At 43.0% G+C, this 16,840-nt stretch overlaps 1 protein-coding gene across 1 annotated transcript in view; it reads right to left on the bottom strand.

Moving 5' to 3' along the window:
* PAX3 (paired box 3) overlaps positions 1-16,840 on the bottom strand; it is a 109,619-nt gene that overhangs the window by 20,774 nt on the left and 72,005 nt on the right. The gene's annotated exons all lie outside the window — the stretch shown is intronic.

The raw sequence follows: 16,840 nt of genomic DNA, 5'->3' as shown, positions 1-16,840 counted from the left end.
CCAAGAGAAGTGGTGCAGGCTGCTACCTTGGCGGGTTTTAAGAGGAGGTTAGATGAACACCTTGCTGGGGTCGTTTGACCCCAATACTCTTTCCTGCCATGGCAGGGGGTCAGACTAGATGATCTGCTCAGGTCCCTTCTGACTCTAGAAACTATGAAACTATAGCAGCTAATATATCTTGCAGTCTTTACAATTACCTCTTATTCAGATTCTTAAGAATAGACTTAGATATCTAATGTGAAAGACATCATTTAATGCACTCTTAGAAGGCACATGAATACTACATTAATGAGGGAAATATAATAACCTACATAGAACAAGCAAAACTTTAAACAATGTAGCCTGTTGCACACAAACTAGAGCAACATCTCCAAGCAGGTTTTAATGCACTCTCATAGGTATATAACACCTCACCACAAGACTTAGTGAAGCCAGCATTGGATCATATTTTCACACAGAACTATCTTTGAAATGTGTTCCTAGTGTGGAGCACAAATGAGCTCTTCTTTAGGATTAACTATGTGTATCTACTTTTCTCCCTACATCCACCACAACTTCACATAACCCATCATCAGTTCATATTCCAAGTCTTCTAGGTGTTAGAGTGGAATACCATAAGGACCTTGTTACTTAAAAACATATCATAGCTCAAAGCATGCAAAGCATAAAGTTCTCTTTCAAAGTAGTAAATCCTAAAAACAAAAAGCCAGATCTAGTGTAGCATCAGTGGAGCTATGATGAGGACTTTCTAGACTAAATGGTGCTCAAAGCATTCTCTGTAGTGAATCTTAAGAGTAGCAGCATCTCATTGCTGTCTGCCCTCCTGTTTACAATTACGTGCATAACCTCCCTATTCACTCTTAATCAGATTGTTTCTGCAGCAACTACAAGAATTACAATATGGAAAATTAATATTAGGAAAATACGTTTTTATTTTTAGCTTCTTTTATTGTGATTTAGCCCATGGAAGCAGGGAGCAGAATTAGAACCATGTGACTAGTCAACTCTCAACTGACCACCAGCATGTGCTCCAGAAACCATGGTTTGTGAACCACTAATTTAGGTAATAGAAATCAAATTTCTAGATATGGCATCATCTATGACAAGAAAATAATACCATGCATTGAACAAAACAACACTGCATAAGCAGTCTTAAGCAGTCAGCATGTTGTGGGACATGACAACATGTAGGTAGATTTTAGGTGAAGCCTTTAGTTTCTACATCATATGCTGCTCCACAGATTCCACACAGAAAATATACATACATACATATATAATCATCTACTTTCAAAGTTAGCTGCTTTGCTACTGTATAGAAACAACTGGCTTCATCTTGCTTTCAGAATAAGGCTGTAATTCCATAGGGCTTCATCTCTCTTTGGCTGGGGTTGACTGATCCTACTTGCATACCTCCTTCCCTGTTACCCAGTGGCACACAAAGCAGGTTTGACATCTGCAGCATCTTTCTCACCTTCTTGTCAGGCTCCCTCTTCCTTTTTTCTGCTCCAACCCCTTCTACACTCACCAAGAGGCCATAGGCAGGACTGCTCACCAATACAGAGTCAGTGGATGAGGAGTAGGATGTTTGGTGAGGTCTAGTCAGGGGTGGACACTGATCTAGTTTTAGATTCCAGTTACACACACATGCACGTGCGTGCACACACACATGACTTGTTTTTTTGTTGCCCCTACAGCAGCATTGAGTGGAAGAGAAATAGCTCCAGTAGAAAGATAACAGAGTGAGGCAGCTCTTAAGAAGAATTGTAAAGAGATCACAGAAGGAAAAGTCAGAAGGGTGCAAACATGCCTAGGCAGAAAAAGAAGGCAGCAGGCCTCAGAACAGCTTAGGTATACACAGTTGGAAAATAATGCATCCTATTTTTTCCTCAGGCAAATATTATTTAAAAATATCAAACTTGCATAGAAAATATATATAATTGCTGAACACACAGCTATTTTTTAACATAGTTTCCTTTTCCATCAATGGCCTTTTTTCGCTGGCGAACAAGGAGATGTATCCTCATATTGTATGAGGGTCAGTCAGCAAGTTATGCCTTCTAATTTTTATCTCCTAAGTAAGCCATGAACACAGAATAAGGTCTTCTTGACGTTTTGCCTAAAGAGGCCATAGCAGACTCAGAGGCCTATATCAAGACCCTGACGAAACAGAAACACTGAATGCAAAGAGCCTGTCCCAATGAAAACGTGTGAAGTGTTGCTACTGCAGAACAATGTGTGCCCACACAACAGCACAGAGGCAATTGCATCATCTGGATGGACTGTGATGCCCCATCCTCCACACAGCCTGGAGGAAAATGATGGACTATGCGGGCAACATTTTCAGGATGACAGCCAAGTGATGGAGGCTGTGCAATAGTAGTTGCACAAGTGGCTGTACAAGGACTTTTACAATGATGGGACACATGCCTTTGCTCATCATTGTGTTTTTAAACAAGTGTATTTAAAAACAGCTGTGTGTTCAGCAGTGATATACATATTTTCCTTGCAAGTTCAATATTTTTGTCAATAATACTTAGCTGAGGAAGAAATAGGAGGTATTACTTTCTGACTGACCTTTGTACATGCCATGACTGAAGTACCCAGATCACTTGCTAATCATTGCCTTCTCCACCTTGCTCTTCCTTCCTCTGGTCCCCAGGGTTATCTGAATATCTTAACATGCATCGTAAACATTAACTGAACTGCACAACACCACTGGGAGGCAGGCATTAACTGCATTTTAACCAAGAAGCACAAGAGAACTCCCATAACTTCTTTTCTATTCTGTTCTGTCCTGTGCGGGTTCATGTATTGCCCACATCCACACAGTCTGTAAGGACTTGCCAGTAGATTACTTGGTGATGTGACTAACATCTTTCACATGTGGTTTCTCATCCTGCTCCCTCTCCAGAAGGAAAATTGAATGTTCCCAAGACAGTGTGTGGGTTTGGTAGTATTTTCTTTTTTATTTAATTTCTTTTTAAATGTGCATGCTGCTCTGCATTTATGTCAGGAGCAGCAGGATGAGAACTGTATCTTGCACTTAAGAGCAGAAGTTGGCAAGTTTTGTGATGGTCCTCAGGACCCATGGAAATTCATTTCACCATCACCAAGTTAGTCTTCCCTACCAACAAGAACAACTGTTGCCATGGGAGAAGAGTTTTTGATCATCATCTTTATCCATGCCTTTTGTGGTCTTTCGGATTGGCCAGGCCCAAGCTATTAAGCAATTTAAAGAATGGCGTCATCCAGTTAAACTCAGCAAGGTCAAGTGATATGTGTTAACACCAGTGTTTCTATGCTGAAAATCTATAGATTGTGGATTTTGCTCTAACCTAACTTGTTTTGTACAATAATAATATTTATATAGCACCATAGTCTTTGCATGACATTTTACAGAAACTGAGGGACACAGTCACTGTTCCAAAGTGGTTAGAGCATACGACTCCAATCTTGTAAACAGGTGTGCTTAGATGGACCTCTGTGTGAAGCCCAGTTGACTTCAGTGAGGCTCTGCACTAGGGGCAGGCAAAATATCACCCACTGGCTGGATCAGGCCTGCCAGGCAATTCCATCTAGCCCATGGGGCCCCTCCATAAGCTGTCTGTAAACCCTGGCCCTGGGCTGCCCCTCTGCAAGCCAGGCCTCCATGCAGGAGGTACAGCTCTAGTTGCTAAGCAATCACGCCCCCTCCCGCCCCACCACCTGGCCTTACCCACCCCAGCCCCAAGCCAGGAGGCACCGGAGACAAGAAGCCTCTGCCTGGCTGAGGCTTTTGTCTGATAACCCCAAGGCTGTTTCCAGCCTCCCTGCCTGCAAGAGTGGGAATTTAGGTAAGATCCTACCAGACTGGGAGCCAGAGACTCCCCCTGGGGGAAAAGGGGTCAGGGGAGCTGTGTGCTATGGGGCCAGGAGCTGCACACTGTGGGGCCAGGTAGGGCTGGCCCTGTACACTGCCACCACATGCAACCAGGGACTCAGGTAGGAGCTCAAGGAACTGCACGTTCTGGGGCTGGTGGGGCTGGCCCCATGCCAGGGACTGGGGTGGGAGCACAGGGAGCTGCGTGCTGTGGGACCAGGGACTCACACACTCTGGGGACCCTGAGGACTTCCCCGCTGTCCCCCCACACCATATACAAGAGTACAAACACACAATTACAAGAGTAAGACTTATTTGAGCTTTTGTGCAATCACCTCTAAATAGACTATGCAAACACATACATCTGGGCAAAAATATTTTTTAAAATGAACTTAAAATAAATTATAGTAAATGTTTGATTTTTTTAGTATATGATTTGTTTTCTTCCACTTTCAAGATGGCCCCCCTCACTCCCAAAAGGAGTACTTGGGAGGGACTTCTGGGGCAAAGGTCAGGGCGGAGCTTCCAGTCCCAAGATGGCAACCAGGAGGCGGGGCACCTGTCAAGCAGGGGAGCTACCCTTGCAGCTCTGGACACCTCACCAAAACTCATTAAGCAGCCCTCCAGCCAAAATAATTGCCCACTGCTACTCTACACAGATATAGGAATAAATCTGCACTGATGCTGTTGCAAAACCAGGCTCTAAATTATTGTATAGATTTCATAGACATTAGGGCTGGAAGGGACCTCAGAAGATCATCAAGTCCAGCCCACCGCCCAAAGGGCAAGAAGTTAGCTGGGGTCATAGGATCTCAGCAAGATAAGCATCCAATTTGCTCTTGAAGGTGTTCAGTGTAGGTGCTTGAACCACCTCCAATTCCAGACCTTGGGGGCTCGGACATTTTTAAAGCAACCCTACTTATAAGACTTGATAAACTAGGGCAGTTGTTTTATTGGGATATACTTTTGTAAACTGTTTTTTCCTATAGTTGATAAGCAATAAAGGCACACATTTTATTTAGTGAAAAAGAACTGTTATTTAGTCAAATGATGAATGGCTATAGAGTTTTTATTTAACAAATTTCACTTCAAGGACTGTACACACCATTTAGTTTATAATCATCAAATAACTTCCCCCTCCCACTCAATTGACCTATTTTACAGATCTAATTAAGACCAATCAAATCAAGTCTAATTTGAAGACTCTATGTACTGGACTATGATTTGATATTTATAGATCATGCCTACATCACAAATTAACCAAGCCAGGCGGTGGCACTCTCATATACATTTCATGTGTACTACTTGCAGAATAAGAAATGCAGTAGCCAAATTTGTAGGGTGATGTGGGTAAACTAATTAGCACCACTAAGTTAGTGTTGGGCCACTTCAGACCTGCATGAATGTGACTATACCACCTCAGGTTTGAGAGGCAGCACACACAAAGCACAGTAGCATGACTGGGTGCACTCCTGCCTGACGCTGTAAGTTTGCAGTGAAATTTGGGCTCGTATCATTATGTGTTCTATTATATAAAATATCTGTCACTAATTTGTGAATAAGCAGATTGATATAGAGACCATTGTCATGATTTGCTTCTCACTTGTATTACTGTACTGTAAATCAGAAGCAACTTCAGCAAAGTATATGGAGTTACAGTGGCATCTGACTGAGGCAGAGGTTGGGCCCAGACAAGTTTATAAGAGGGTCACAGCAGTAAATCAAGCCCGTGATTAGAGCTTTGCACTTAACGTATTTTTTAGTTTTAAAAAAATAGAGTCAAAGTTAGAGCCAAAAAAATTGCAAAGTTTAAAATAAAAACTCTTTCAGGCGAATTAAATATTTCATTTGATCCAAAAGGGAATGTTTTGTTTTAACTGAACTTGTTTTTAAATACATTCTTAAAAAGTTTAAAAATAAGAAATCAACTTAAAAAAGCAAAGCATTTCATGCAGAGAATTTTGAAATGGAATGGTCCAACTTATTTAGAACTTTTCATGGGTCCTACCCTGAACAAACAATTCAGTGGCATCACCAAATTTGCATTTTTCACAGAAAAACAATTAATCCACTGCAAGCAGTTTCCCAAGCCCTGCTCAGCACTAAGTTAAACCATTACAAGCAAACATTATATTTTTAAACACATTGGAAAACTTTTGTTCTCCTTCATTCCCAGTATAATTCAAACATGCTGCCAGTGTACTGTATCAGATAAAGAGATATGTAACTTGAGACTGGTAGAAAGCCAACTATGGAGCCATAGAACCACATACTACTGGGCTGAAGCAGAAGTAACAATGACTGCTGATCAACTTGATCATACAGAGTAAGTTACCATGGTCTGATAAAATTCCCATGCACTAAATCATTTTTTCCTCACATGGAAGCTACTCTACTATACCATTCCAATTTTTCACTAGCTGTCTAGTATGACTGAGCTAATGTTACCAAAATATAAAGTTGCCCATTGTATGCCACAACCATTGGTAGGAACCCAACTGTAACACTGTAGGTCCACATACTGTTGACCTGGAATAGAAGCAACTCCAAATATTAGTATGTCAGCTACTTGGCATTTGATCATATAGAGCCCCTAACCTTATATCTAGCCTTCAGAAATAACAGTATGCCAAGGATATGAAGACGCCCATAAGGGAGGAACAGGCTCTGAGCACAGTGTTGTATGTAGAATATATGGACAAGTGATGCTTAAGAAAGCAATGTCACATAAACTGAGACGAGTTATATTGTCCCCCCAAATCAGCGGTGCTGCTGCAGACAGAGGCAGGCAGGCAGGGGTGCGAGGTACAGTCCAGTGAAAAGGCAGAGCGACATGGTGCACCAGGCAGGTGGGTGGGCAGGCACGGCTGTTGCCAGTCACAATGCCCAGCCCAGCTCCTCCTGAGCAGCAGCTGGAAGTGTGGGCTGGGCTGGGCTGGGCTGGGCACTGCTCTCCCTGCCCAAGGGCCAGGGGAGAGCGCTGCTGTTAGTGCAGGCTGCTCACACATATGTGTGAGTGTGGCACCCCCCCTGACCACAGCGCCCTGGGCAGTTGCCCACATCACCCAACTAAGGCTGGCTATGGATGTATGCAGTACTGTGCCTCAACAGGAAATATGGTTATTAAATATATATATTCTAATAGGCAGAGACCCTAAATCAAGACATCATCGTCCTGGGTGATGTGGATAGATATGAAGACAAAATAAAATATTCAAAAGCTTCCAAGTTACTTAGGAGCCTAAGAACCATTCTGAAAGTGATTTAGGTACCTATGAATGGAGCTAGATTGATTGTTTAAATTTTTTAGGTTCTTAAGTATCTAATACTTTTGAAAATAGACTTGGCACCTAGAAAATTTTACCTACAGTCTCCATCAAAAATTTACAATCTAACATATCTGAAGGGCTTAAATTGTATATATTGATATGAATTTATTTGCAGTCTTCTTAGATACAGGAGATGAAATACAGATGGATAATCAGGATTATTTACTTAACACTAACTTTAAAAAGAATGTATCCTCTTAAGGGAAGTATTGGCATTTCTAGGACTCAAAACATTAAGAGTAGGCTGGACAAAATACTCAGGAATATATTATAGGGAACAATTTTGGACAGGCAGAGAATGGACTAGATGATCTAACTGGCCTTTTCCATTTCTTAATTCTGATATTTACATCTTGCCTTTTGTTATCATGTTTCTTTTAAGTAGTTCATAACTGATCAAGCCAATGTCATATTTCCTGGACTGCACCAGGGTATTTTTTTAAAAATGTCATTATTCTCTTGGGATCAGTTTGGTGTAATTAGCCTTGACATTTCAACAGTCATAAACAGAGAGTTTTTTATGTGCTTTTACGGCAATAATATCTCTAAAGCAGATAGAGAAAACATTTAAAATGTGAATTTTGTAAGAGATTAGTGGATATTTTGCACTGAAGTACAGTCTGGCCATTGCAAGAATGAGTGCCAACGACATGCACAGTTAAAAGACTGATGTATTGTTAATGACATTTCCAATTTAAGCCAAAGATTTTTTCCCTTTGCCTCATGATGTTTTTCTTCATTATACATTAGGGATTTTTTCTTCCCTCTCTCAGAATGTTCATGTTATTTTAGTGAGTCTGAAAGGCACCATATTTACACTAATAGTCCCAGAATCAGGAGGCTTCTAGGCTAGGGACAGAAGTTACACATAAATTGGTTTAAGTGGTCAGAAACTGGTTTAAATCTGTAACAGAACAGAAGCACAGTGCACATAAACCAGTTTCAAAATGGCTGCAATTGGTTTAAAATAAACCTGGTTGATTGTAGTATCAGACTTTACTGATTTGTGTCAGACCGGTTTATGAAATTTCTGACCTAGACCCCTTCCTGCTTTAAATCAAATCCCAGTCCCCTAGCATCCCGGCATGCTTTCCAGCCCTGGGCTGAGCTGTCTCATCTACTCTAGAGAACAGGGCTGGCCCTGCCCCTCTGCTCCCTAGGTGGAGCTGTGAGGGCTGGCTAACAAAGTGGTCGGGGGCGGGAGGGAAGCCCAGCTGGGAATGTGGCCCAGTCTACAAGGGGGGACTGTCTCCCCCAGGCAAACCCCGGCTGGAGTCTGGAGCCAGGGAGAGGCTGGCCCTGCCCCTCTGCTCCCTAGGTGGAGCTGTGAGGGCTGGCTAACAAAGTGGTCGGGGGCGGGAGGGAAGCCCAGCTGGGAATGCGGCCCAGTCTACAAGGGGGGACTGTCTCCCCCAGGCAAACCCCGGCTGGAGTCTGGAGCCAGGGAGAGGAGTTAAACACCATTTCCCCTGGTCAAATTTACTGCTGGCTGCAACTGTGGACTACAAATCCCAGAGGCACCTGGAAGCAGGAAGAAGTGATGAGCATTGCAACGCTGCAGGGTCCTGCAGACCCTGCATTGCAACCCTGCAGAGTCCCACTGTAATTCTGGACTGCAAAATCCCAGAGACAAAGTGAACATACAGCCAGAAAGCCGTGCTCTAGCACCCCCTGGCTTCTGGCCTGAGCCACTGTGGGCATGTGGCTGCATTTCCTGAATCAAATGTGAATGTCTGTATGCTTCTGTTTCAATTTAATCTGTGCAGTTTAAACTAACCTGCAAAGACTGAATTGATTCAGCCTCTGGCTTTTTGACTGTCTGTACCTAGCCCTAGGACATGTCTAGAAAGCACTATGCAGTCATTCACTGATATCAACATAGCTTGGATACAAGGAGCAATACAAATGCATTGTTGCAGTGCTCTGCCCTGAGTTCAAAATGAATTATCTCAGGCAGCGCACCATTTTAATGTGGTTATACTGCTTTTGGTACCTAAGCCAGTTCATTCAGAGCAGCCTTGGGAATTTCTACACAGCACTTCATTGTGCTATGTCAACATTCCCTAGAAGCCTAGTCCTGCACTCTTTACACAACCAAAACTCCTTCCTCAAGGAAAGAGCCTCATCCAAAGCCCACAGACACTGACTGCAATCTTTTCTTTGAGTGCAATAGTCTTTGGGTCAGACCCTTAGAGTACAGCCTGAGTAAGGAGGCTCAGGTCTTCTGTATATCCAGGGAACAGACATCCTGTATGCAATTCAGTTCTCTCACAATGCCCCACCAACATATCCTCAGCCTGATCCAGAAAAACATTCCCTGTATGTCAGAGAAAAATTCAGTTTCCATTTCTACTCAAGCTATGGTCTCTCTTGAGTCTACCAAAAAAGGTGGTAGTTGTTCACAGCACCAAAACACCAGTCATTTCACAAAAACAATTAGGCTAATTTTCAAATTGAACCTAACTGAAGGAGGTACACAGCAGCCATTGAAATTCAGGGAACTGTGTGCGCTCCTTTAGGTTACTTTGAAAAAAAAAGTAGAATTCCCAAGTAATAACTTCAAAATAATATAGTTCAACATTCCCACACATATATCAACTTACTTGTTATTTAATATATATTTACAAATGAAAGCGTCTCAAATTTGAGCTCTTATTAGCAGAGTACTGGGAAATAAGATCATGAAATAACCTTCCTTCTTCCCCACCATATTAAAGTACTGAACTGCTTTTGGCCAGCATAAATTTACAGTTAGGGAATTACCAAGATAAATTCTTCTCCTTCCAAATAAAATGTATGCATTTAGGTGGATATATTTTGCCAGATTACAGAGAGCATCTTTTTTCCTTATACATTAAGTGAAATGGATGCGCTTCAAGAGATATTATTCCTAATGAAAAAGTACAACTAACTATAGAGACATGCCAGACAGTACTCAGTGTCTCCAAATATGTGTTTCAAGCTACCATATCGTCTACCCATTAGTGGTAGGTTGAATAGTTTGGACTACAAGCTAAAAAACACTTGTAGGGAAGTTCAGCTTAATAAGGCATTCCTCTTGATTCAAAACAGCAATCCTACTTTCACATGATTTTCAAGTTATTGCCTAGCATCACAGTTCAGTTTGTCCCTAAAAATAGGCAACAAAATCCACTGGACTGGATTTTAAAATCTGTTTAAAGTTCACTAACTGCTAACAAAAGTGATTGCAGATTCTTTTTCACTATACACAGCCATCTGTTCTCCCATGTCCACCCCAAATAAATCCTCTCCATTCATCTCAGAGGAAAAAAACAATGAGCAACTAAATATATAGGAAACAGAGTTTTTTAATTATTCATAAGACAAAAATGAAGAATTGGCCTAGAAATAATGAATATAATATGTTACCTTCACCTAATCTGAGGGAAGTTGTGAATGGAATTTGTCTGGTATTAAGGACCAGAATCTCCCCTGGTGTTTCATGTTGAACAGAATCCATGTGAGTAGCACCATCCTTTTCAGTAGGACTCACTAAAGAAGAAGGTGATTTTTAACTTGAGGAGGGGTGGCAGAATTTGGCCCTAAATAAAAGAAAGATGCTTACATACAGCAGATACCTTCTTGGAGGCAACTGTAAAAGGCAGAGGCACCTGGAGGACCAAAGAGCAGGATAGAGAGAGAGTCACATGGAGGGGAAAGGTACTTGAAGGGTCTTTGTATGAGCAACAAAATTGGCCTTTAAAGCAGCTCAATGCCCTTTTGCACCACTTTAATGGCATTGCTGTTTGCATGCTCAGCAGCATATTCCACTTTAATAGTGCTACTGTTTGCACATTCAGTAGTCTTTTCTGCAAGATAAAACCCCCCCAAAGTGTTTTAGTTTTCTACCTAACAAAGTGCAATGGTGCATGGGGCGCTGGAAGCCAATGTGCTCAGGGAAGCTTGGGCTTGGTGGGCTTCCAGTGCCCCATGCTTTCTCCTCACTGCCTTCTCCCATCACCAGCACACCCAGCTGCCCTCTGGCCATCCTGCTGCTCTAGGTATAGATATATGTATTATAAGGGGTCAAGATGGGCAGCAGAGGTTAATTGATTTCTAAAGAGTTTGTGTCTCAGTCATACAGGGTTCCCAGCCTCCAGAAGCTGACAGAGTGTCTAACCCAGGCAGGAAAACAGCAAGGCCACACATCCTGGGTATCTGAAAACATCCAAACTTTATTTTCATAATAAAGATAGGCCTGGCTGCAGGGCAGTAGTGCCTGCCTGCAAAAAGCCTTAAGCTTTCCGGTTTTGGGGAGACAAACCAAACTGGAGAACACTGGTAATGTCCCAAATTAGGAGGTGGGCATGTGATAAGTTTGTGAAAATGGGGTTTTGGCTGACAACATGGGACATGGCACTGTGTGACCAACCAGCAACAGAGCAAGAGTCATCAGAAGTCACCAGGAGAAGGAAGTATATGGAAGGAGGAGTTTTAAAAACAAAAGGAAGAAGCAGTTGGCATCAGCCCCAACCTCCAAGGCTGCTGACAGTGGACACTTAAGCAAAGGACCTCAAGGTGGTGTTTATGTACCAGCTGGACAGACCATTTGTCTTGTGTATATTCTGGGACTGGGGAATTTGGGTAATGTATACTGCATTTGCTTTGCCTGCATTGCTTTTATTTCCTATCACTGTATAGCAATAAATTTGCCTATTATCAACTGGCAGGTATTGTGGTCAGTCTGAGGGTTGTGCCCACTCAGAACAAAGGTATAGGGGCTGCATCAAACCCACTGTCAACACCGGGCAGTCCCAGGCAGTGGGAAGGTGGTGAGGATGGTGCAGGGTTGCTGGAGCTTACCTGCCTCTGTCATGGCAGGGGAGGGCTAGGGGGCGAGCTGTCAGCAGGCCAAGTGGTCCCTGAGCTGTGGAGGACTCCAGTGCTTCCTTCCACAGTGGCGGCACCCCCCAGGCAGCACCCATCCACCGGCACCTGCTCCAGGCAGTTCTGGGGAAGGGGCGCCACAGCCACAGAGGGATGCACCAGACCCTGCACAGCTCAGGGGCTATGTGACCCAGCAACAGCCGGTGCAGGCAGGATCCACTGAAGAAAAAAAGAAAAAGTGGCAAAGAGCCTGATTTTTTTTTCTCTCGGAGCCTGCCTCCTTGAGCTGCGCGATGGCCCGGTGCTTCCACAGCTGTGGTGCACCCTAGGACTGCCTGGGCCAGGTGCCAGCTGGCAGGTGATGCCTGGGGGGCACCGCCGCCACAGAGGAAAACATCAGGATCCCCTGCAGCTCAGGGACCACTCAGCCCACCAGCAGCTCACTTCCCCCACCCCACCACGGGAGAGGCAGGTAAGCTCTAAGGATTGGGCGCCCTAACCCTTGTGTACATGCAACAGGGGTTTAGTTCAGTTTAATTCTCTCTAAATTGAAATGGTGGAAATGGTGAGGGTTTTTTAAAATCCTCCATTTCAATTTAGGGAGAACTAAAGCAAACTAAACCCCCAGCACATATACAAGCATGTTTAAGAGCATAGGTTTCATCAGTATGCCCCTTGCTAACCTCTACTTCCAAGGGACTCTGCTTACATGGTAGCTTAAAATCTTTTTCAAAAGCAAAAAAATTAAGGTAAGTTTAAGATCCAAAAAAAAAAACAAAACCCAGAAAAACTCCACTGAGTTAATGCTTCCTGCATCTATCAGTTGCTTAAGGAATAACACCCTTGGGAATACTGTTCAATTTTATCACATTCACTGAATGAATGAAAGCCAAATTATATCCCTAAAGCAAGGAAGAACACATGCAGATCACACCACTGAGTCCAAACTGGAGAGAGGTCTTAACTACAGTTCCCCATTGATTGTCTGACTATATGAAACATCCAAGTCAAATTGCACCTCCTTTTGCACTGCTACAAACTTCTGCTACTTTCAAGATCATATTCAGTCATATGAAAACGACATATACTTTACATTCCTTCACCATATTTGATTAATCCGGGGCAGGCAATTATTTTGGCTGGAAGGCCACTTAATGAGGTTTGGTAAGCTTTCAAGGGCCCTCCACTTCCAGCGGAGTCCCAGGACCTGTGCAGCAGAAAGCGGCAAAGGCAGCTGACTCCAGTGCGTGGAGTTTCCCTCCAGCGGTACATGAGTGCCTGGAGCTGCATATACATAGCAGGGAGCCCTGGTGATAGAGGCGGCCCAGCCAGGCTGTGCTCCTTGCCCTTAAGTGCAACACTGGCCAGAGCCACATGCCACCAGGCATGAGCACCCCAAGCACCCCCTCCTACTGCTACTGCTACTGCTGCCATCACTGCCTGCAGGGGCTGTGTGTCATGGGGGAGGGGGAAGTCTGGGGGTGGTCCTCATACTCTTCCCACCCTCCCTCACACCCACACCCTGCCCACCTGAGGTGCAGGCTCCATGCTGCAGCCAGACCCAGCTGTAGCTCCTGGCCCCACATCTGCCATTTCCCTACCTGCTGCCAGGAACAAGCAGGATGCTGGAGAAACTGAGCAGGTCCCCCAGTGGTTCCAGCAGTGGCAGCAACAGCTTCACCCAGAAGCTGTATCCTGGCCAGCCCTTCCACCCACAAGGGTGTGAGTGAGGTGCAATTGAGTATGTTGGTGAGAAGGGGTGTATGTGGATGCCTCACTCCCACCCTTGTAGATGGAAAGGCTGGTCAGGGTACAATTAGTTGGTGGGCACTGCAGGCCAAATGAAAGTGCCTGGTGGGCCAGATCCAGCCCATGGGCTGTATTTTGCCCACTCCTGGTTTAATCTCTTCCAGATATATTGATTTTCAAATATAAAATTGTTGCTCTACTCAGAAACTATTAGAAAAGATACAAAGTTGCTATATCTTAAATGTTACACATTTCTTAAAGATTAGTTTAGAAATTGGATACTTTATATTGCTGGAACAGAGACTAAAGGGGAATCACATGTATCCCAGGCTTTTATGTACAACACAAAGGCAACATTCTTCAAAATTCCTCAAAAACGGAGGCGGGCTTCAGAGATAATGTGCAACTGAACTTTCTACAATGGACTTTGAATGTCCTGTCAAAATATTAAGTCTAATTGTCAGGTGTGACCTGGCCCTTCTGTAGCCTCAGACTATAGAGGGTATGCCTGGGGTGGGAAGAGACATGAAGAGAGCAAGGTGGGAAGTAAGCAGAGGACTGAAGCATTGCTCCAACCAGTCTTCCACTAATGTGAAGTCCTTTACTTATATTAGAGTGGCCTAAATTAAACTGAAGTAATCCATTGGCCAGCACAGACTGCAGAGCTATAACTGGCCTTCTCCCTTGCCCACATCAAACACAGCTTGGATCCTAGGCAAAAATTAAGCACCATATTGAAATGTTCCTTTTTCAAAGGATGCATCTACACTGGGAAAACATCTCCAAAGAGATTTGGTAAAAACAAGTTAGGGCACCTTCTCAGGTCTTTGTTAGAGCTCTAAACACTTTTCATATCAGTTTAGTAGACTAGGTTTTGAGATTGTCCAGAAAATTTTCCCAGTATAGACAGGCCCCAAATTGTCGATATAGATATGCACCTTCTCATCCTCAACTCTTTTTTTCTTTTATGATTTTTCTTTTGTAACATGCCCTTCAAAAGTTTCTGTTTTAAGCCACTTACAGGGGTGTTGAGTAATCTTTATCCAGTGACAAATCCAGTACCATTTTGTCAAATTTTAAGGGAGTCTATACACATGCTCCATGGTGGAGGTGGGGGGACACTTTAATTAGAGTGGCTCTGACAGCTGCTCTAATTAAAGCACCCTCAGCATCATGATCCCATGCCTCAAAACAGTGGGTGTGAAGGGAGGGGTTGCTTGAACTAAAGCTTGTCCAGTTAGCTTTCGGTCAAGCACCCACACCACTATTTTGAAGCATGGGGACGCTGTAACACAGAGGTTGCTGGGGTGCATTAATTAACACGTTCCAGGAGACTCAATTAATCAAGTCTGCTCCAATGTGTGCTCATTAGCACACATTGCAGCAGACATCCAGTACATGTGTAGGTGCCCTAAGATACCAGAGAGTAGAAAAATCATAAGCAAGGGCCCACAGGCTGGCTATTTCAGCCCAAACTCATCTTTAATCCAAAAAGGGTTTTGTTTTGGTATTTTAATCATTGATTGACTGCAATCTTTCCTTCCATGCTGGGATAGGTAAAAAATCCATATGTTAGATGTACTAGGGAATTTGTGAGGCTGTAAATCATAGCAGTGGTGTAAGACAAAATGTGTCCCAAGGGAGCAGATGAAGCCATAAGGAATGTAAAAAGTCACAGGGTTAAAGCCACATTAAGACAGCTGTTATGTTAATGAGAGTTCTGCTTTCCTTCTAACTGTGGGTCACTGATTTAGAAAAATATGAACAACTTTTTTATGGGTTTGTCACATTTGTCTTTAAAGCTCAGACAACCCAATACATCATTATCTGTCCCTACTCCAAACAGATCTAGAGTAGAAAATTATAGTTCCTATATTTCCCCACAACACATCCCATTCTCAGCCCCCAGTAGTGCAATTCCATTTAGGTTACTGTCTTCCATTTTGCTAGCATTTCAGTCTTAAGTTAATGTATGAAATAATTAATAGAATTATATACCCCATGAAGTCTGTCTTCTGAACAAATATACCCACACTTTTGATTTTCCTTCACAACTATAACATCTGTAGAAGTCTGACAGCTTGAAGAATTATACTTACAATACAACACTGTTGCAACTAACATGCATGTTCTGCAAGGGTAAATACAATATTTTTGGTTGTTTGTTTCAATTTATAAAGGGGGTTACTTGCCTCGGGTTTAGGTTTAAAATAACTCAAAACATCAAAGCAAAATTCTGTCAAACAACCCAAATTTACCTGTTTTCTTGTGCAAACTATGCACAACCACACATTTTGCACGATTTCAACACCCAAACTGCACATTGCTCCAAAGTCATTTGAAACTCAAAGACTAGCTAAAAGAGAAAGTGCACTCTCTCAGATGATTCACCAACTTAAGCAAAATTGATCCTTTGCCTAGCAATGGATCCCCAACCCTGGAAAGTTTTGCAAGGTCCTGGGTTTGATGGTGAGCATTTAAAGCACTGGAATGTAATGGTGGAGTGCTTAGGACATTTTAAGGCCCCTGAGCTGTGCATTCAGCACTATTCCGGATTTGCACTAAAGGGTGCTCCAGTCTACCCAGTTATAAATGGATTCCTGTTCATTCAGGCTGGAGAATCAAAGCCACCTGGGCTGTGGTGTTAAACACATCACTCCCTTTTGTGCCAGAAACTGGCCCCTTAGTTACACTTGCCCAACAGTCTGCAAGGCTTCGGTGGATCCTTGATTTTCATGGAACTCTCCTCAGCAGTGCTGACGCAGAACATGTTTCACTAACATAAGTTCATTTGAGAATGTGGCATTTGTGGAGGTTTGCAGACCCAGCCTTTTTTTAAGAATTCAACTATCTTCTCCACTAGAAGATTAAATCAATTCACATCCATATTTTGAAAATCTAGACGTCTAAGAAATGTTTTGTTAAAATGACAGTGGAGATGAAAAGAAAAACCAATAATCTTTCTTACTCCAAATGTTAAATTGCAAATAGTTCAGGTACCTCGCCTAACCAAATAACCCTAACAACTTCTGTGATTTTGTAGTTACATGTTCCT

Source organism: Crocodylus porosus, unplaced genomic scaffold, assembly GCF_001723895.1.
Source record: "Crocodylus porosus isolate Cpor-Errol unplaced genomic scaffold, CroPor_comp1, whole genome shotgun sequence".
In the NCBI taxonomy this organism is placed as follows: domain Eukaryota; kingdom Metazoa; phylum Chordata; order Crocodylia; family Crocodylidae; genus Crocodylus; species Crocodylus porosus.
This window is presented reverse-complemented; position numbering and strand designations above follow the sequence as displayed.